Source organism: Pristis pectinata, chromosome 12 (assembly GCF_009764475.1).
Source record: "Pristis pectinata isolate sPriPec2 chromosome 12, sPriPec2.1.pri, whole genome shotgun sequence".
Lineage (NCBI taxonomy): Eukaryota > Metazoa > Chordata > Chondrichthyes > Rhinopristiformes > Pristidae > Pristis > Pristis pectinata.
This window is the reverse complement of record NC_067416.1, coordinates 56398219-56420815: the sequence shown is the minus strand read 5'-3', so window position 1 is coordinate 56420815 and position 22597 is coordinate 56398219. Positions and strand designations below refer to the sequence as shown.

At 48.1% G+C, this 22597-nt stretch overlaps 1 protein-coding gene across 1 annotated transcript in view; it reads left to right on the top strand.

Annotated features, from left to right (window-relative positions):
- The window catches only part of LOC127576491 (uncharacterized), a 605240-nt gene that overhangs the window by 248544 nt on the left and 334099 nt on the right, over positions 1–22597 (top strand). The window lies entirely within an intron of this gene.

The following is a 22597-nucleotide window of genomic DNA, read 5'->3' as shown; positions in this document are numbered from 1 at the left end:
GTATCACTCTATCACTGCATCTCTGCATGGAACATGCAGTCAGAGAAGGGAAGCCAGTGTATGTGTGTCTTTGGCTAACCATGAAAAGAGGCGACTGTAGCCCCACTTAGTTAGATGACAGTAGAGAGAGACTAGTATGGACAGACATTTCAAACTTTATTGACTGGTTGAGGATGCATGGATAAACTTTGTCACGGTCATAGAATGTAAACAGTGTCTCTGGTCAGGGGAATTGTTCAGTTCTGCCAAGCCACTTTTATTAAGGGAGATGTGGTAACAGTGCCTGTATGAATTTATTCACCTGGGTTCCTGGTCACCGTGGAGAGTGGAGGTCACAGTGAGATGGAATGTTTTCTGCTACTGTCCTTGTTTTTCAACTATTAAATCTGGAACTTCCTCAGCTCTGGTGAAAGGCTTTGACTTGAGATATTAGTTTGTTTCTCTCTCCACAGATACTGCCTGTCCAGCATTTTCAGGAGGCTTTATTTCTGATTGTCAACATGGGCAGTTTTTTTGCTCTGGTGATGATTTCATTCTGCCCGCTGTGGTTTAGATTCTAATTTGATGGTGTGGCGACTCACTGTCTAGTCGGGCGAACCGGCTCTGCAGTCGGGTCGCGCGGCGTCGGAGCGACGAGACCCAAGATGGCGGCGGGCCTTGTCTTTCCGAGCGACGGGGAGAACCCGCACGCGGGAAAGTCCTGATGACGTAGGACTTACGTCATTGCCGGTTGTTTTGGGCGGGAACATTCTCCCTTAAAGGGCCCGCGCAAGGTGGGAAAATAAACCAGTTCTGTTTGGCAATCCTCCGAGTAGAGTCTTGTTTTATTCTGCGGTAGCAACCGCTACATTGGTGACCCCGACGGTCCAAATGGCTTTTGGACCCGCGAAATGGATGACAGCGCAACAGCCAACGCAGTGGCCCTCAAGCTGCCCACCTTTTGGACACTTCGGCCCAGCATCTGGTTTGACCAGGCCGAAGCGCAATTCCACCTTCGGCAGATCACCTCCGACTCCACGAAGTACTACCATGTGGTTAGCTCTCTGGACCAGGAGACAGCCGCCCAGGTTGGAGACTTCATCCAGTCGCATCCAGAGGAAGATAAGTACCCGGCTTTCAAAGACCTTTTGCTCCGGACCTTCGACCTCTCCTGTCGTGAGCGCGCCGCCCACCTGCTTCATCTGGATGGCCTGGGGGACAGATCCCCACCTGCCCTAATGAGTGAGATGCTGGCATTGGCCGAGGGACACAAGCCATGCCTGATGTTTGAACAGGCCTTCCTCGAACAGCTCCCCGATGACATCCAACATGTCTCCGGAAAGGATAATGTCGTTGCTGATGCACTTTCCAGACCAACCATCCACAACCTATCCTTGGGTGTCGACTACACGGCCCTTGCTGACGCACAGCAAGCCAACGACGAACTGCCCAGCTACAGAACCGCAGTCTCGGGTCTGCAGCTCTGAGATTTCTTGGTTGGTCCAGGTCAGCGGACCCTACTTTGCGACGTTTCGACTGGTCAGCCCCGCCCTATAGTCCCTGCAGCCTGGCAGAGACGTGTTTTTGACTCGGTACATGGGTTGGCGCACCCGTCCATCAGATCTACTGTCCGACTGGTCGCCAGCAAGTTTGTCTGGCATGGCTTGCGCAAACAGGTCAGTGAGTGGGCCAGGACTTGTCCGCACTGCCAGACGTCAAAAATCCAGCGACACACCAAGGTCCCACCACAGCAGTTCGAGCCTACCCGTAGGAGGTTCGACCACATACACGTTGACCTCGTGGGCCCTCTGCCGGTTTCAAGAGGAGCCCGGTACCTCCTTACCATCGTGGACCGGTTCACGAGGTGGCCTGAGGCAATCCCCCTGACTGACATCACAACTGATTCCTACGCCCGGGCACTGCTCACAACTTGGGTCTCACGTTTTGGCGTTCCGGCCCACATCACTTCAGACAGAGGCACCCAATTCACTTCCAGTCTCTGGGCTGCATTAGCGAACCTGCTAGGGACGCAGCTGCACACCACCACAGCCTACCATCCTCAATCAAACGGGTTGGTGGAACGTTTTCACCGCCATCTGAAATCGGCCTTGATGGCCTGCCTGAAGGGTCCTAACTGGGTTGACGAGCTGCCTTGGGTCCTGCTCGGCATACGCACTGCCCCCAAAGAAGACCTCCGCACTTCGTCAGCTGAGCTTGTATACGGGGCGCCACTAGTTGTCCCCGGGGATTTCATACCTGCCCTTCGGGACCAAGGGGAACAACCCCCAGCAGTCCTACAAAGACTGCGCGAGAAGCTTGGCGCCTTGGTCCCGATTCCCACCTCACGGCACGGTCAAGCCCCATCCTGCCAACCCAAGGAACTACGGAACTGTAAGTTTGTTTTCGTTCGCAGGGGCACACCTTGGGCGCCATTGCAACGACCATACGAGGGACCGTTCCGAGTCATACGGAATAACAGATCCACTTTGATTTTGGACATTGGAGGCAGGGAACAGGTTTTCACGGCGGACCGCCTCAAACCGGCCTATTTGGATCTGCAACAGCCTGTCGAGGTTGCCCCCCTACGCGGCAGCTGGCACAGCCCACGGACCTTGGGGACTGTCTCGCCGGTTCTGGGGGGGGGTTGTGTGGCAACTCACCGTCCACCGGCTCGGCAGTCGGGTCGCGCGGCGTCGGAGCGACGAGGCCCAAGATGGTGGCGGGCCTCGTCTTTCCGAGCGACGGGGAGAACCCGCACGGGGGAAAGTCCTGATGACGTAGGACTTGCGTCATTGCCGGTTGTTTTGGGCGGGAACATTCTCCCTTAAAGGGCCCGCGCAAGGCAGGAAAATAAACCAGTTCTGTTTGGCAATCCTCCGAGTAGAGTCTTGTTTTATTCCGTGGTAGCAACCGCTACAATGGAAAGAATTTGGTGCCTTGCAATAATAAGCTGCAACCACTGGGGGTCAGGAACCTCCAAATATTGAGGCTTCAGTCAAACTGGCTGCTGTAATAGTCACCGACAGCCACTGGGTGTCCGTGTAACAGCCAGACAGAGGGGCTGCTGGAGGGTGTGGGTGAAACAGAGCACAGGAAGAGTCCACTGCACCAGGAGGTCCGAATAATGCAGGAGTTCTTCAGATGCATTTGCTTCATTGAAATGTGGTGCCTCCCACTTCCCAAAGACATACTTGTTGGTAGGTTAGCTGGCTGCTGTAGATTGTTCTTATTGTGCGGTCATAGAGCATAGAAACAGGCCCTTCGGCCCAACTCATCCATGTCAACCAAGATGCCATTCCAAGCTAGTCCCATTGCCAGAATTTGGCTTATAACCATCTAATCTTTTCTTTCCTGTCTGTGTACCTGTCCAACTGTCTTTTAAAGTAGTTATTGTACCTGACTCGAGCACTTCCTGTGGCAACTCATTCCACTTAGATACCACCCTTCGTGTGGAAACAAACAGTTGCCCCTCACATTCCTATTAAATGTTTCCCCTCTCACCTTAAACCTATGTCCTCAAGATCTTGATTCCCCAGCCTCAGGAAAAAGACTGTGTGCATTCACACTTTCTTTGCCCCTCATGACTTTATACATCTCTATGAGATTAGCTCTCAGTGTCCTACGTTCAAAGGAATAATATCCTGGCCTATCCAACCTCTCCCTATAACTCAGTTGCTCAAGTCCTGGCAATATTCTTGGAAATCTTTTCTGCACTATTTCCAGTTCAATAACATCTTTCCTATAGCAGGGTGACCAAAACTGAATATAGTACTCCAAGTGTGGCCTCACCAGTGGCTTGTACAACTGCACCACGTCCTCCCAACTTTTATATCTAATGTCCTGACTGATGAAGGCCAGCATGCCAAAAGCTTTCTTCATCCTGTTTAGCTGTGACTCCACTTTCAGCGAACCATGTACTTGAACTCCAAGGTCCCTCTGTTCTACAACAATCCCCAGGACAGTGCCATTCACTCTGAAAGTCCTACCTTGAATTAACTTGCCAAATTGTAACACCTCATACTTAACTGAATCAAATTCCATTTGCCATTCCTAATCAAGATCCCCTGTAATTTTTGATAACCTTCACTGTCCAGTGTACTACTTATTTCAATGTCATCTGCAAACTTACAAACCATGCCTTGTACATTCTTATCCAAGTTGTTGATAGACATGTCAAACAACAAGGGTGCCAGCACTGACCCCTGAGGCACACCACTTGTCACGGGCCTCCAGTCCGAGAAACAACCTTTCACCATCACCCTCTGCTTCCTTCCATCAAGCCAACTGTGTATCCAATTAGCCAGTTCTCCCTGGATTCCATGCGATCTGATCTTCCTGAGTAGCCTAGAAGCTGGAACCTTATCCAAGGTCTGACCAAAGTTCATATAGACCACATCTACTGTTCCGTCCTCATCGACCACCTTGGTCGCACCCTCAAAAATTTCAGTCAAGTGGGTAAGACATAATCTCTCACACACTAAGCCATGCTGACTACCCCTAATGAACCGCTGTCTTTCCAGATGCATGTCTACCTTATCCCTCCAAATCCTCTCCAGTAACCCACCTACCACAGACATTACACTTACTGCTCTATAGTTCCCAGGTTTTTCTTTTCTGCCTTTCTTAAGTAAAGGTACAACATTAGCTACACAACAGTCTACCAGCACCGTGCCCGTGGCCTTTGACAATGTAGATATCAGTGTAGGTGAGGAGTAAATCTTGGGGTGGGGAGGGGGCATTGATGAGAATATGGGGAGAATTAAAATAATGGAATTAATGTAGGATTAATGTAAATAGGTGGTTAATGGTTGGTGTGAACTGAGGGGCCTGTTTCTGTGCTGTATCAAGCTATCTGTGCAGGGAACAGTGCAGAGAGAGAAGAGAAACCCTTGTAAGTGTTCCTGTGGCTAACCATCGAAAGAGGTAAGTGTGAGCCCACTCAGCTAAACGATACTGGAGAGAAGGCAGTGATGACACCCAAGTTTCAGCAACTCCATCAATTATGTTATTGCGGGCACCCATTGTTGTAATAGAAAATTGGAGTTATTAACGAAGTGGATAATTTCATTCTGCAAACAAGACCTAGTCTGTTACTTCAGTCTTTCTGTAACCACCATTCTGTTATCCAAACCTGGTTTTGCTGTTAATGAAGTTTCTGTGTAATCTTGTCAGCTGAGAATGTAAAAGCTGCACCAAATTCGCACTCGGGTAGATCAGCTTTGACTGGTCTCCTGGTGTGCACCAGTTTTAATAAATTGCCTGTTATTTCGAACACCAACTCCACATGGCCTTTCTGTTTGCTCCTACACCATTGAAAGAGAGAATTGTGACCTGACTCAGCTGGACAACACTGGAGAGAAGGCAGCAGAGATGGGAATGGACAAACATTTAAAACCCAATTGACAAGTGAAATATACTCGAAGTATACTTTGTCACAGCCACATAAACTGTAATTAGTGTCTTTGTTCAGGGGAAGTGTTTATTTCAGTAGAGCAAATGTTATCAAAGGAGATGGGGAAACAGTGCCCGTTTCAACTTATTCACATGGGCTCCTGGTCACTGTGGAGAGTCAAGGTAACAGTGAGAAGGGATGTTTTCCTGCTACTCTCGTTTATTAAATCTCTAACTTCCTCCTTTCTGGTTCAAGGCTTTGACGAGATATTAATTTGTTTCTCCCTCCATGGATACTGCCTAAACCATATTACCATGAATTTTATTTCTGATTTGTAACATGTGCAGTTATTTCTGCCTCAGTGATGATTTCATTCTGCCTGTTGTAGCCCAGTTTCCAATTTGGACTGAAACCAATTTGACAAAGAATTGATTGCCTTGCAATAATAATCTGCAACCACGGGGGGTGGGGGGGGGGGCTCAGAGGAACCTCCAAATATTGAGGCTTCAGTCAAACTGGCTGCTGTAATAGTCACCGACAGCCACTGGGTGTCAGTGTAACAGCCAGACAGAGAGGGGCTGCTGGAGGGTGTGGGTGACGCAGTGCACAGGAGGATTCCACTGCAGCAGCTCTTCAGATGAATATGTTGCAGGGAAAGTGATAGACAAGGAAAGGGTGGGGTATTCATTCATTAGTTAGTAATTCGCTGCCAGGGCAGAGCATTACAGCAGGATATAAAGGACGTCTTATGGAACCTTTGCACAACACTTGGAGCATTGTGTAGTTCTGGTTGCCTCATTACAGGAAGGATGCAGAGACTGTGGAGAGGGTGCAGAAGAGGTTTACCAGGACGCTGGCTGATTAGAGGCTATGAGCTATAAGGAAAGGTTGGACAAACTTTGGTTGTTCTCCCTCAAGCATCAGAGGCTGAGGGGAGACCTGATGAAGGTTTTTAAAGTTATGAGAGGCAGAGCCAAGGTTGACAGTCAGAATCTGTTCCCCAGGCTAGAAACATAAAACCCCAGAGGACGTGCTTTTAAGGTCAGAGGGGGAAGTTGAAAGGTGACATGAGGGGCAAGTTTTTTATGCAGAGAGTGGCAGGTGCCTGGAGTGGGTTAGCAGGGGTAGGAGTGGAAGCAGGCAGTTTGGTGGAGCTTTTGGTGGTGGCTTTAGATAAATAAATGAATATGAAGGGACTGGAGGGATATGGATGATACACAGGAGGAAGATACTTAGTTTCAATTGGCATCATGATCGGCACAACTTCGTGGGCCGATTGGCTTGTCCAGTGCTGTTCTGTGTTCTCTTCGTCAGTTTCTCTCTCTCTCTCTCTCTCTCTCTCTTTCCTTCAGTCTCTCTTCTGCTTTGTCTTCTCCCTTTCAGACTCATTATATCTGACCCATTCTCTCTCCATCTTGTTCTTTCTTTCCTCTCTCCATGGCCTGACTCTCTCTCCTTCTCCCCACCACTTTGCTGTTTTCCCCTGTATAAAGCTGCCAGGGATTGAAAACCTGCTCTTCTCCCTTGCCTGTCATGTCATTTAACTTAATACCCTTTGGTGTGATTTCCTTCCAATCTGAGGGGGAACGTAGTCCTGAATCACCAGGGATTTCTGTTCTTCCACTGCCTGCCTCGCTGTTCTCTGATTTTTATTTCCTACTCTCTTGCACATTCCAAGATTAAAAGTGACTTCCTTGTGCCTCAGCCCCTGTTCATCATCAAGGACTATTGTGGCTCACTTGTGTCCACGGTTGGCCTGCAGTGCAAAAGAATTGGACAGTTTCACCCAACAGCGACTACTTGCATTTACAGACAGGCTTTAATATTGCAAATCATCACAAGGTGCTTCACAGGAGCACAAATCAGATACCAGGTCATAGAAGGAGATGATGGCAGGTGAAAGAGAGTCTGGTCAAATGATGAGTCTGGAAGCAACGCCATAATCTAACAGGATGATATGCTGAAATGGTTCGGACCACATCTTCCTGACTCATTGAGAAGTCTGACACAGTGAGGAAAGAGTGAAGGGCAGGGAAATGATGTCTGTAATATGGATTCAGATTAAAAAGGAAGTGGAAGACACTATTACAGGTTTAAGTTATTTACAATATATCTGTAGACTTTGGTGAGGAAGCTCAAACAGTAATTGACAGGAGGACTGGACTCCCAGATGGACCAGGGTGAGAGGAAACTCAGGAGTCTGTTCAGAATCAATTCATGACAAAAATCAGGAAAGTATAGAATCCTGGGTATGTAAATTTAATTGAGCAAATGTTGAAATATACCCTTGTCTCTGTGACCAATCCTACAGTGTAACTGAGTTCATGTTGAGTTTCCCAGCCTGTCTGTTTTCGCCAAATAACAAGCCAGTACCATCCCAGTACTTGACTCGGGACAGTTCATTGCAGGTTCTGTGAGATCTATCCATCTCTCCTTCCCAGAATTGAAAAAACTCAACTGCATTTCAAGTGACATAATTTTATTCAAGGTGAATCCAAAAATCATAAAGCAAGGTAATGACACAAGGCTGTTGCAGGAATAAAATTAGTCGCATTTCTGTCTAGATGCCAGAAAGAGAGGTTTAGCAGATGTCCATACTTGCAGACCTCATCAGCTGACAACCTTTCATCCACCTGATGTGAGAAAGGTTCTTTAGGATCCTAACGATAGAGATCTGGACACAGTCTTTGCACTTCAAAAAGGAGAATTTTTATTTACAAAGACAGACACAGGAACAGAATGGAAAGGAATAAATGCACACTCTCAACCAGGAGATCACGAATGTGAAGGGAATCACAACAGGGGGTGAGGTACAGACACACACACACACACACACAAAATAACTGGTTACAAATAATCAAGGAATAAACAACATAATGTTTGAACACCATGATTCTGGACCAAAAATTGGCTCTTTGGTCTAGGGAGTCCTTAACTACATCCTTGGGGGGAGAGAGAACCAAAGATGCAGCACTTTTATACTGCTGGGGGGCTGGGTGGTCCAGCGAGGACACAGGTGTTTACCTAATGGGGTGGAGCCAAACCTTGATTGACGGTGGTGTCGTTTTTGGCCATGTGCTCAGTGGTGTCATCCCAGCCAGAGGGGTCAGTGTTGTCACAGTCACATGACAGCCATGACCTTTTACACTTCACCACCCTTGGTTAACAGATTATTGACCATAACACACAGGAGCAGAATTTGATTATGGCTGATTTATTTTTCCCTCTCAACCCCATTCTCCTGCATTCTCCCCGTAACCTTTGACGCCCTGACCAATCAGGAAGCTGTCGACCTCTGCTTAAAATATGCCCAATGACTTGGCCTCCACAGCCATCTGTGGCAATGTGTTCCACAGATTCACCACCCTCTGGCTGAAGAAATTCCTCCTCATCTCCATTCTAAAGGGCCATCTTTTTATTCTGAGGCGGTGCCTTCTGGTCCTAGAATCTCCCACCACTGGAAACATCCTCTCCACGTCCACTCTCTCCAGGCTTTTCAATATTCAGTAGGTTTCAATAAGATTCATTGAACATAGAACATTCCAGCACAATACAGGCCCTTTGGCCCACAATGTTGTGCCAACATTTTATCCTGCTCTACGATCAATCGAACCCTTCCCTCCCACAGAGCCCTCCATTTCTCTATCATTCATGTGGCTATCTAAGAGTCTTTTAAATGTCCCTAATGTATCTGCCCCCACAACCTCTGCTGGCAGTCGTTCCACACACCCACCACTCTGTGTAAGAAACTTACTTCTGACATCCCCCTTATATCTTCCTCCAATCACCGTAAAATTATGCCCCCTCATGTTAGCCATTTTCACCCTGGGAAAAAGTCTCTGACTGTCCACTTGATCTATGCCTCTTATCATCTTGTACACCTCTATCAAGTCAACTCTCATCCTCCTCTCCAAAGAGAAAAGCCCCAGCTCTCAACCTATCCTCGTAAGACATGCTCTCCAATCCAGGCAGCATCCTGGTAAATCTCCTCTGCACCTTCTTTAGAGCTTCCACATCCTTCCTATAATGAGGTGTCCAGAACTGAACACAATACTCCAAATGTGGTCTAACCAGAGTTCTATAGAGCTGCAACATTACCTTGCAGCTCTTGAACTCAATACCCTGACTAATGAAGGCCAACACACCATACGCCTTCTTAACAACCCTATTGACCTGCGTGGCTACCTTGAGGGATCTATGGACGTGGACCCCAAGATCCCTCTGTTCCTCCACACTGCGAAAAGTCCTGCCATTAACCTTGTATTCTGCCTTCAAATTCAATCTCCCAAAGTGTATCACTCCACACTTTTCTGGGTTGAACTCAATCTGCCACTTCTCAGCCCAGGTCTGCATCCTATCAATGTCCTGTTGTAACCTACAGCAACCTTCGACACTATCCACAACACCACCAACCTTTGTATCATCAGCAAACTTACTAACCCACCCTTCCACATCCTCGTCCAAGTCATTTATATAAAATCACAAAGAGCAGGTGTCGCAGAACAGATCCTTGCAGAACACCACTGGTCACAAACTCCAGGCAGAATATGCTCCATCTACCATCACCCTCTGTCTTCTATGAGCGAAACAATTCTAAATCCACACAGCCAAGTGTCCCTGGATCCCATGCCTCCTGACTTTGTGAATGAGCCTTCCATGAGGAACGTTATGAAACGTCTTACTAAAATCCATGTACACCACATCCACTGCTCTACCTTCATCAATGTGCTTTGTCACATCGTCAAAGAATTCAGTCAAGCTCGTGAGGCGCAACCTGCCCCTCACAAAGCCATGCTAACTGTTCCAAATCGGCCTATGTTTCTCCAAATGCCCATAAATCCTGTCTCTACGAATCTTCTCTTATAATTTGTCCACCACTAAAGTAAGACTCACTGGTCTGTAATTCCCAGGGTTATCCCTACTCCATTTTTTAAACAAAGGAACACCATTTGCCACCCTCCAAACATCTGGCACTACTACTGTGGCATGTTTCCTCTCTTATCCCTGATCAGTCCTACCCTCACTCTAGTCATCCCTGAATTCTTCACATATGTGTTGTACCCCTTGGGGTTTGCCTCGATCCTACTCACCAAGGACTTCTCATGCCCCCTTCTGCCTCTCTGGTCCATTCTTAAGGTCCCTCCTGGTTACCTTGCAACTCTCCAGAGCCCTATCTGATCCATGATGTCTAAACCTCAGGTAGCTTCTTTCTTTCTCTTGACAAGATATTCTACATCTCTTGTCAACCACGGTTCCTTCATTCTACTATCCTTACCCTGCCTCAATGGGACAAACCTATCTAGAACCCCTATGCAAGTACTGCCTAAACAACCTCCACATTTCCACTGTGCACTTCCCAAGAACATCTGTTCCCAATTTACGCTCCCGAGTTCCTGCCTAACGGCATCATAATTTCCCCCTCTCTGTTATGTACTTTCCCATATCGTTTGCTCCTATCCCTCTCCAAGGCTATGGTAAAGGCTATGGTCACTATCTCCAAACTGCTCTCCCACTGAGAGATCTGAAACCTGATCAGGCTTATTGCCTAGCACCATGTCCAGAACATCCTCTCTTCTAGTCGGCCTGTCCACGTACTGTGTCAGGAATCCTTCCTGGACACATGTAACAAACTCTGGGCCATCTATCCCCTTCACTAAGGAGGTGCCAATCAATATTTGGGAAGTTGATCACCCAGGACAACAACCCTGTTATTTTTGCACCTCTTCAAAATCTGCCTCCCAATCTGCCCCTCAGTGTCTCTGCTGCTGTTGGGGGTCTGTAGAATACTCCCAATAGAGTGATCGCTCCCTTCATGTTTCTGACTTCCACCCACACTGACTTAGTAGATGATCCCTCCAGGACATCCTTCCTTTCTACAGCTGTGACACTGTCCCTGATCACCAAAGCCACTCCCCCATCTCTTCTCCCTCCGTCCCTGTCCCTTTTCAAACATCTAAAGCCCAGAATATCCAGCAGCCATTCCTGCCCTTGCGACAGCCAAGTCTCCGTAGTGGCCACCATGTCATAGTTCCACATACTTACCCATGCTCTGAGTTCATCAGCCTTGTTCCTGACAATTCTCGCATTAAAGTAGACACACTTCAGCCCATCCAACTGACTGCAATTCTGCCCTTTCAAATGTCCATCCTTCCTCAGTCTTTCTAAACCCTACATCTACGTGTACACTAAATGCATCAACCTCTGACCTATCACTCTAGTTCCCATCCCCCTGCCAGACTAACTTAAACCCTCCCCAACAGTTGTAGCAAACCTGCCCACAAGAATATTGGTCCCCCTCCAGTTCCGGTGTAACCCGTCCCTTTTGTACAGGTCATACATTCTCCAGAAGAGATCACAATGATCAACAAATCTGAAACCCTGCTCCCTTCCCCTTCATTCTACTAAGCTCCAGCAAGTGCAGGCTCACAGCCATCAAACGCTCCTCATACATTAACCCTTTCATCTCCGAGATCCTTCTCATAAACCTCCTCTGGATTCTCTCCAACACCATTATTGATTCTCTCCAAATACTCAAGCTTGTTATCCCTTAACCTTCAGGGCCTGTGAGCTTCCAGGCCAATCATAACCCCCAGCTGCCACAGTGATCCATGGCTGATTGGGGTCTATGATTCTGCTTCAGTTTTAAACATGATTCACTGGGCAGCCTTGGCTCTCATCACGTTATCCATGTTATACAGGGATCCTGTCCACTGCCTTCCGTAATGTTGACAAGGCAGCATGTGGCACCTTTTTGTTTGTCCTTATTTTCTGCTTTAATGTTCCCAATTTCCAACGATCTAATCACCTTAACTGCAGTCATCAGGGTGGACATCTGTGATCAGTTTCAGCAGACACACAATAAGTTGTTGGTGGGAGTCTCCCAACTGCTTCAGAACCCAAAATGCAGGTGTACCTACATCTGAACTGCTCATTCCCACTACATAATCGATCAGTAACAGTCGATCATTATCACCGTGAGCCTGTTTCTTACACGTGGTTAATGTTCTGAAATGAGAAGAGGGTCTTGCTGTCTGTGGATCTTTTGCCCATTAGTTTCGATTTCTTCTGTCGCATTCGGTTTGGTGAACGTGAACCTGTTGGTTGGTGCAAAGCACAACATTAGAATTGTATTTCCATATGTAAAGCAGTGTTTATTCTATTTAGTAACAGGGCTCCACTGGGAGGGCCCCCTGCTCAAATTAAACCTGCCTGTGAAACCTGAGAGGAAGTGTAAGGAGAAGGACTGAGTCTTAATGTTATCGTAGAGTTTCAGACATCTGTCAGCTATCAATAACAATTGGTTACTGAGCTTCAAGTAAACATAGAACAGTGCAGCACATGAACAGGCCCTTCAGTCCATGATGTCTGTGCCAACTATAAGGCCAAATTAATCTAAACCTATCTGCCTGCACACGATCCGTGTCCCTCCATCACTGGAATGTTCATGTCCCTGTCTAAATGCCTCAAATGCCACCATTGTGTCTGCTTCCACCAGGACCCATGGCAGCGTGTTCCAGGTACCAACCACTCTCTGTGAAAATAAAACATACCCCACATATGTCCTTTAAACTTTCCACCTCTCACCTTAAAACAATCTCTTCTACCATCTTACATTTCTGCCCTGGGATAAAAACTCTGCCTGTCTGTCCTATCTGTGCCTCTCATCATTTTATAAACCTCTATCAGGTTGCCCCTCAGCCTCCAACACTCCAGAAAAAACAATCCAAGTTTGTCCAACCTCTCCTTGTAGCTAATACTCTCTAATCCAGGCAACATGCTGGTGAACCTCTTCTGGACCCTCTCCAAAGCCTCCACAACTTTCCTGTAATGGGGCAACCAGAACTGAGAGTTCATGAACTTCCACCCAGGTCAATGCAAACGTGAAAACCTGTTTTCCTTTGGATGAAAAGCAATCTGTGTACTACTTCTACTCAGTCCCATGACATTCTCTCGGCAGGGTCACTGTCTCCTTGATGCTGTAATGTACTGGATCAACACTGGGGCTCTTTAATGTGGAAACAGAAGGAAATTTTGACTTCATTAGTGACAGAAGTGGAAGATTTAGATGCTCAGATTAACCCTGCATAAAATGTTCATGAGAAGGTTGAAGGGGAAGGCATATTTCCACCTCCAAGATGATGAAAATATTTGATAGGGTGGAGGAAAAAGATTTTTCGGTCTGCGGGGTGGGGGGGGGGCTAAAATTAGTGTAACTAATCACCAATAATCCCATCTGGATAATTCTTTATCCAGAGAGTGGGGAGAATGTGGAACTCTCCCACAGAAGTGAATATGGGGAAAGGGAACAGAAGGAGACGTTAACCCAGTTGGACGACGATGGAGTGGCTGCAGGCTCATGTGGACAATAAACACTGGAATGAAATTGCTGCTCTGAATCTGGTCCTGTGCCGTATGTTCAATGTAAGTCTGTGTAGTGCCAGAGTCACAGGGAGGAACAACATCTATTCCCGTCTTCCTCTCCCACCCTCTTCTCCATCTTTTCCCGTCTTTCTCTCTCCTCCCTTCACCAGCTCTTTGCACATCCGTGTTGTTTCTCTCTCATTTCCTCTTCCCCCCAACACCACCTCCTCTCTTCCTCCCCCTTTCCATTCCCTCCCACTTCATGTCTCTTGTGCTCTGACTCCTTCACTCTCTCTGCACGTTCTCCTCTCTTTATTTTTCCTTCATTTTTCTCTCCATCACCCACTCCCAAACACTCTCTCAGGAGCTGCTGTTTCCCAGCGGCAGCAGTTGGCGCCCAGACCTGTGACCTGCGGTCTGGTATGTCAGATCGTCAGGCTCGGGTAACTTCTGCCTTTACTCTCATGTCTCAGTTCAGAATGGGAGGCAGAGGCAGTGGGAGCTGGAAAGGGGCAGTCAGCTGTGAGATTTTATCTGACAGCCGTCAGCCCAGATAGTTTTAAACAACCTGTAATGAACACGGGCAACTGGTGGGTGTAGACAGGTTTGTCTGAAAGGTTTCAGCTGTGACGAGAAGCATAAGGAGGGAAACTGCCCACAGTCACAGTAACAGAGGTTGTTGTTTGGTGAGCTCTTGTTTCAATAGAGCTGTTGTTTCAGCTGTGACAAAGGACTGACGCAGATTTCATAAGGGAAAGACCAATCCTATCAGACAGAGAGGAAAGGTGGAAGGTTTGCTTTGTGTTCAGAGACCACTGGCAGGTTTGAGATTTGATTAATCCTGTGGATGAATTTGAACCAAAGGTCCCAATGTGCATCAGTTACTGGGGAACACAGGGATACAAAGGGGTAGACATTACGCTGCTGTGGAATAGAGCTGTGAATACATCACATCTGGGGCACTGGCTGTGATTCTGGGCATCACCACTCAGGTTGATGTGCTGACCTTGTGGGGGGGGGGTGGGTGGCCCAGGGCCAGCAGAGTGGTGCTGGGACTGGAGTGACAAGAAATTCTGCAGGTGCTGGAACCTGGAGCAATACACAGAAAGTTCTGGATGAACTCAGCAGGTCAGGCAGCATCTATGGAGGGAAATAAACAGTCGATGTTTCAGGCCGAGACCCTGCATCAGGACTGGAAAGGAAGAGGGCAGAACCCAGAATAAGAAGGTGGGGGGAGGGGAGGAGCACATGCAGGCAGGGGGTAGGTGAACCATAGAACACTACAGCACAGAAAAGCAAGCCATTCGGCCCTTCTAGTCTGTGCTGAAACTTTATCCCACTAGTCCCATTTACCTGCACCCAGTCCATAACCCTCCAGACCACTCCCATCCATGTATCTATCCAATTTATTCTTAAAACTCGAGTGAGCCCACATTTACTACATCAGATGGCAGCCTGTTCCATACTCCCCCCACTCTTTGAGTGACAAAGTTCCCCCTAATGTTCCCCCTAAACCTTTCCCCTTTCACCCTAAAGCCATGTCCTCTCGTACTTATCTCTCCTAATCTAGGTGGAAAGAGTCTACTCGCATTTACTCTGTCTATACTCCTCATCATTTCGTAAACCTCTATCAAATCTCCCCTCATTCTTCTGCGCTCCAAAGAATAATGTCCTAACCTGATCAATCTTTCCCTGTAACTCAACTCCTGAAGACCTGGCAACATTCTAGTAAATCTCCTCTGCACTCTTTCAATCTTACAAATATCCTTCCTATAGTTAGGTGACCAGAACTGCACACAATACTCCAAATTTGGCCTCACCAATGTCTTATACAACCTCACCATAACATCCCAAATCCTATACTCAGTACTTTGACTTATGAGTGCCAGGATGCCAAAAGCCTCCTTTTCAACCCTGTCTACCTGCGACGCCACTTTCAGGGAATTATGTATCTGAACTCCCAGATCCTGTTGTTCCTCCGCACTCCTCAGCGCCCGGCCATTTATTGTGTATGTCCTACCTTGATTTGTCCTTCCAAAATGCAACACCTCACACTTGTCGGCATTCACTTCCATCTGCCTTTTTCTGGCCCATTTTACCACTTGGTCCAGATCCCGCTGCAAGCTTTGAAAGCCCTCCTGGCTGTCCACAACACCTCCAATCTTAGTGTCATCAGCAAACTCGCTGATCCAATTTACCACATTATCATCTAGATCATTGTTATGGACATCGAACAACAATGGCCCCAGCACAGATCCCTGAGGCACACCACTAGTCACAGGCCTCCAGTCTGAGAAACAATCATCCACCACCACTCTGTCTTCTCCCACACAGCCAATTTCAAATCCAGTTTACAACCTCTCCATGGATACCTAGTGTCTGAACCTTCTGAACGAACCTCCCATGTGGGACCTTGTCAAAGGCCTTACTAAAGTCCATGTAGACAACATCCACAGCCTTTCCTTCATCTACTTTCTTGGTAACCTCCTTGAAAGTCTCTACAAGATTAGTTAAACCCGATCTACCACGCACAAAGCCGTGCTGACTATTTTTAATCATCCCATGGTTGTCCAAATACTTGTATATCTGATCTCTCAGAACACCTTCCAATAATTTACCCACTACTGATGTCAGGCTCACTGGCCTGTAATTACCTGGCTTACTTTTAGATCCTTTTTTAAACAACGAAACAACATGAACTTCCCTCCAGTCCTCCGGCACCACACCCGTGGCTAAGGTCATTTTAAATATATCTGCCAGGGCCCCTGCAATTTCTACACCAGTCTTCCTCAATGTGCGAGGAAATATCTTATCTGGCCCAGGGGATTTATCTACCTTTATACGCTGTAAGGCAGCAAGCACCTCCTCCTCTTTAATCTCTCTGTGTTCCATGACTCTATTGACATGACATCCTTCCATATCCATTATGCCCATTTCCTGCGTAAATACGGATGCAAAAAAATTGTTTAAGATCTCCCCCATCTCCTGAGGCTCCACACATTGATGATGTTCCCGTGATAGGCGAGCCCAAGTGAGAGGGGAAGGTAGGTGGGTGGGGGGTGGGGGAGAAGATGTAATAAGCTGAGAGGTGATGGGTAGAAGAGGCAAAGGGCTGAAGAGAAAGGAATCTGGTAGAGGAGTTGTGGGGGGGGGGGGGGCGCGGAGGGACAGAGAAAAAGAAGGGGTGGGGTCACCGGAAGTTAGAGAAATCGATCTCTAAAGCTCCCACATCCCACGTCACACCACGAGGTGACCAGAACTGAACACGATACTCCAAGTGTGGTCTGACCAGAGCTGCAACATCACCTCGTGGCTCTTGAATCCCCCGACTAATGAAGGCCAACACACCATATGCCTCCTTAACAACCCTGTCAACCTGTGTGGCAACCTTGAGGGATCTGTGGACGTGGACCCCAAGGCCCCTCGGTTCCTCCACACTGCTGAGAGTCCTGCCATTAACCTTGTTTTCTGACTTCAAATTCGATCCCCCGAAGTGTGTCACTTCACACTTATCCGGGCTGAACTCCCTCTGCCACTTCTCAGACCGGCTCTGCATCCTATCAATGTCCCGTTGTGACCCTCAACAACACTTGCTGCCCTCCAATCGTCCGGCACTACTCCTGTGGCCAGTGCGGACGCAAAGATCATCGCCAAAGGCTCAGAAATCTTCCCTCGCTTGCCGTAATAACCTTGGATATATCCCGTCCGGCCTGAGGTTTTTCCAAAAGTTCCAGCACGTCCTCTTTACTCACGTCAGCATGCCCCAGCGTATCAGCCTGTTGTAAGCCATCTTCACAAATGTCAAGGTCTCTCTCTCTCTGGTGAATACTGAAGCAAAGTATTCATTACGGACCTCTCCTACCTCCACTGACTCCAGGCACGTTTCCTATTTTATCCCTGATCGGTCCTCCCCCCACTCTCGTTGTCCTCCTGTTCTTCTCATACGTGTAGAACGCCTTGGGGCTTTCCTTGATCCTACTCGCCCCCTTCTGGCTCTCCTAAATCCATTCTTAAGCTCCCTCCTTCTTAAGCTCTCTCCAGAGCCCTATCTGATCCGTGCTTTCTAAACCTCAGGTCAGCTTCTTTCTTCCTCTTGACAAGATGTTCTACATCTCGTGTCAACCACGGTTCCTTCACCCAACCATCCTTACCCTGCCTCAATGGGACTAACCTATCCAGAGCCCCATGCAAGTACTCCCTAAACAACCTCCATATTTCCGCTGTGCACTTCTCCATGAACATCTGTTCCCAATTTACGCTCCCAACTTCCTGCCTAATAGCATCATAATTCCCCCTCCCCCAGTTAAATACTTTCCCATATCGTCTGCTCCTATCCCTCTCCAAGGCTATGGTCAAGGTCAAGGAGTTATGGTCACTGTCTCCAAAATGCTCTCCATTCGAGAGATCTGATCAGGCTCATTGCCTAGTACCAGGCCCAGAATGGCCTCTCCTCTAGTCGGCCTGTCCACATACTGTGTCAGGAATCCTTCCTGGACACACCGAACAAATGCCACCCCATCCAAGCCTTTTGCACTAAGCAGCTGCCAGTCAATGTTAGGGAGGTTGAAATCACCCATGACAACAACCCTGTTATTCCTGCACCTCTCCAAAATCTGCCTCCTGACCTGCTCCTCAGCATCTCTGCTGCTATTGGGGGGGGTTGTCTGTAGAACACTCCCAATAGAGTGATCGCTCCCTTCCTGTTTCTGACCTCCACCCACACTGACTCAGTGGACGATCCCTCCAGGACATCCTCCCTCTCTGCAGCTGTGACACTGTCCCTGATCAGCAAAGCCACTCCCCCACCTCTTTTACCTCCATCCCCGTCCCTTTTGAAACATCTGAACCCCAGAACATCCAGCAGCCATTCCTGCCCTCGTGACAGCCAAGTCTCTGCAATGGCCACAACGTCGTAGTTCCATGTACTGACCCACGCTCTAAGTTCATCAGCCTTGTTCCTGATACTTCTCACATTAAAGTAGACACACTTCAGCCCATCCGAATGCAATTTTGCCCTTTCAACTGCCTATCCTTCCTCACAGTCTCTCTACAAGCTGCATCTACTTGTACACTAAATGCACCAACCTCTGACCTATCACTCTGGTTCCCATCCTCCTGCCAAACTGGTTTAAACCCTCCCCAACAGTTTTAGCAAACCTGCCCGCAAGAATATTGGTCCTCCTCCAGTTCAGGTGTAACCCGTCCCTTTTGTACAGGTCGTACCTTCCCCAGAAGAGATGCCAATAATCAAATCTGAAACCCTGCCCCCTGCACCAATTTCTCAGCCACGCATTCATCTGCCAAATCATCCTATTCTTACCCTCACTGACACGTGGCACAGGCAGCAATCCAGAGATTACTGCCCTCGAGGTCCTGCTTTACAGCTTCCTACCTAACTCCCTATATTCCCTCTTGAGGACCTCACCTCTTTTCCTACCAATGTCATCAGTGCCAATATGTACCACGACCTCTGGCTGTTCACCCTCCCCTTTCAGAATGCTGTGGACCCAATTCGAGACGTCCCTGACCCTGGCACCGGGGAGGCAACATACCATCCGGGAGTCTCTTTCGTGTCCACAGAATCTCCTGTCTGCCCCCTTTAATCTGGAATCCCCTATCACTACCGCTCTCCTCTTCTCCGCCCTGCACCACACGTCCAGGCTCAGTGCCAGAGACCTGGTCACTGCGACTTTCCCCTGGTAGGTCGTTTCCCCCCACCCCCCCAACAGTATCCAAAGCGCCATACCTGTTATTGAGGGGAATGGCCACGGGGGTACTCTGCACTACCTGCTTATTCTCCGTCCTTCTGACAGTCACCCAGGTACCTGCCTCCTGCAGCCTCAGAGTGACTGCCTCCCTGTAGCTCTTGTCTATGAACTCCTCGTTGTCCCGGAGAAGCCGAAGGTCATCCAGCTGCACCTCCAGTTCCCTGACACGGTCTGCAAGGAGCTGCAGCTGGATGCACCTCGTGCAGACGTAGTTATCAGGGAGGCTGGAGGCCTCCCAGAGCTCCCACATCTCACAAGCTGAACACACCACTGACCCTGGAGCCATTCTCACCGCGCTGCACGACAGGGAACACCAAATCAAAGAAAGAAAACTCACTTCAGCCTCTTCTCCCCAAAGCCTCAGCTCCCCACTGGCCACTCACACAGTGGCCGCTCCCCAAAGTGGTCACTCCATTTATAACTGCCTGACCTTAATTTGCTGTTGTCAATCAGCCAGTCAGCAGGTAACAATCTGCAAATGTGCCTCGTTTGGACTCTTGCAAGGTGAAACTCACCAGCTCAGGCACAGAGACTCTCCTCCTTTCAAAGGTCCCGCTACAAATCTGCCTTTTAAATACTTTGCCGGTACCCGTGAGGGACCCGCTGCTTAAACATCTCCGGGCCGATTCTGGAAGAGAAAAACTCTGGTTAGACCACACTTGGAGCACTGTGTCCAGTTCTGCTCGCCTCGTTATAGGAAGGATGTGGAGGCATTGGAAAGGGTGCAGAGGAGATTTACCAGGATGCTGCCTGGTTTGGAGAGTATGCATTATGAGGAGAGACTGAGGGAGCTGGGGCTTTACTCTTTGGAGAGGAGGAGGATGAGGGGAGACATGATAGAGGTGTACAAAATATTAAGAGGAATAGATAGAATGGACAGCCAGCGCCTCTTTCCCAGGGCACCGATGCTCAATACAAGAGGACATGGCTTTAAAGTAATGGGTGAGAAGTTCGAGGGAGATATCAGAGGGAGGTTTTTCACCCAGAGAGTGGTTGGGGCATGGAATGTGCTGCCTGGGGCGGTGGTGGAGGCAGGTACATTGGTCAAATTCAAGAGATTGTTAGATAAGCACATGGAGGAATTTAAAATAGAGAGATATGTGAGAGGAAGGGGTTAGATAGTCTTAGGCGAGGTTTAAAGGTCGGCACAACCTTGTGGGCCGAAGGGCCTGTATTGTGCTGTCCTGTTCTGTGTTCTATTTTCACCAGCTCAGGCACAGAGACTCATCTCTTTTCAAAGGTCCCGCTCCAGAAAACAAAAGGTAGATTGGGAAAATCAGCTTGGCACTGGATCCCAGGAGAAGGAATTTGTAGGATGCCTACGAGATGGCTTTGCAAAGCAGCTTGTGGTCGAGCCCACTTGGCGGAAAAAGGCAATTCTGGATCTGGTGTTATGCCGTGAACCAGATTCGATCAGAGGCTTGATATTGGTTTATTATTGTCACTTGCACCGAGGTACAGTGAAAAACTTGTCTTGCAAACCGATCGTACAGGTCAATTCATTGCACAGTGCAGTTATATTGAGGCGGTACAGGGTGCATTGATGTAGTACAGGTAAAAACAATAACAGTACAGAGTAAAGTGTCACAGTTACAGAGGAAGTGCAGTGCAATAAGGTGCAAGGTCCCAACAAGGTAGATCGTGAGGTCAGAGTCCATCTCATCATATAAGGGAACCGTTCAATAGTCTTATCACAGTGGGGTAGAAGCTGTCCTTAAGTCTGGTGGTCCGTGCCCTCAGGCTCCTGTATCTTCTACCCGATGGAAGAGGGGAGAAGAGAGAATGTCCCGGGTGGGTGGGGTCTTTGATTATGCCGGCTGCTTCACCAAGACAACCAGAGGTAAAGACAGAGTCCAAGGAGGGGAGGCTGGTGTCCATGATGCGCTGGGCTGTGTCCACAACTCTCTGCAGTTTCTTATGGTCCTGGGCAGAGCAGTTACTGTACCAAGCCGTGATACATCCAGATAGGATGCTTTCTATGGTGCATCGGTAAAAGTTGGTGAGAGCCAAAGGGGACAAACCAAATTTCTTTAGCCCCCTGAGGAAGTAGAGGCGCTGGTGAGCTTTCTTGGCCGTGGCATCTACGTGATTTGGAATTCTAAAGGGAGGATGAGGCAACCATGGCTGACGAGGGAAGTCAGAGACAGCACAAAAGCAAAAGAGAGGGCATACAATATTGCCAAAATTAGTGGGAGGCTAGAGGATTGGGAAGCTTTTAAAAACCAACAGAAGGCAACTAAAAAGCAATAAGGGGAAAAGAGATGAAATCCAAAGGTAAGCTAGCCAATAATATAACAGGATACCAAAAGTTTCTTCAGATAAAGAGTAAGACAAAGGCAAGAATGGACATCGGACTGCTGGAAAATGATGCTGGCGAGGTAGTAATGGGGAAGAAAGAGATGGCGGACGAACTGAACAAGTATTTTGCGTTAGTCTTCACTGTGGAGGACACCAGCAACCTGTCAGAAATTCGAGAGAGAGTCAGGGGGCAGAGGTGAGTGTAGTCGCTATTAGGAGGTTTACCTGTTTTCATAAGGCATGCTCCGCATTGCAGGCAACATCCTTGTAAATCTCCTCTGCACTCTTTCTATGGCTTCCACATCCTTCCTGTAGTGAGGCAACCAGAACTGAGCACAGTACTCCAAGTGGGGTCTGACCAGGGTCCTATATAGCTGCAACAATACCTCTCGGCTCCAAAATTCAATTCCCCGATTGATGAAGGACAATACACCATATGCCTCCTTAACCACAGAGTCAACCTGTGCAGTTGCTTTGAGCATCCTATGGACTCTGACCCCAAGATCCCTCTGATCCTCCACACTGTCAAGAGTCCTACCATTAATACTATACTCTGCCATCATATTTGACCTACTAAAATGAACCACTTCACACTTATCTGGGTTGAACTGCATCTGCCACTTCTCAGCCCAACTCTGCATCTTATCTATGTCCCGCTGTAACCCCTGACAGGCTTCTATACTATCCACTACACATCCAACCTTTGTGTCATCTGCAAACTTACAAACCCAACCCTCCACTTCCTCATCCAGGTCATTTATAAAAATCACCAAGAGTAAGGGTCCCAGGACAGATCCCT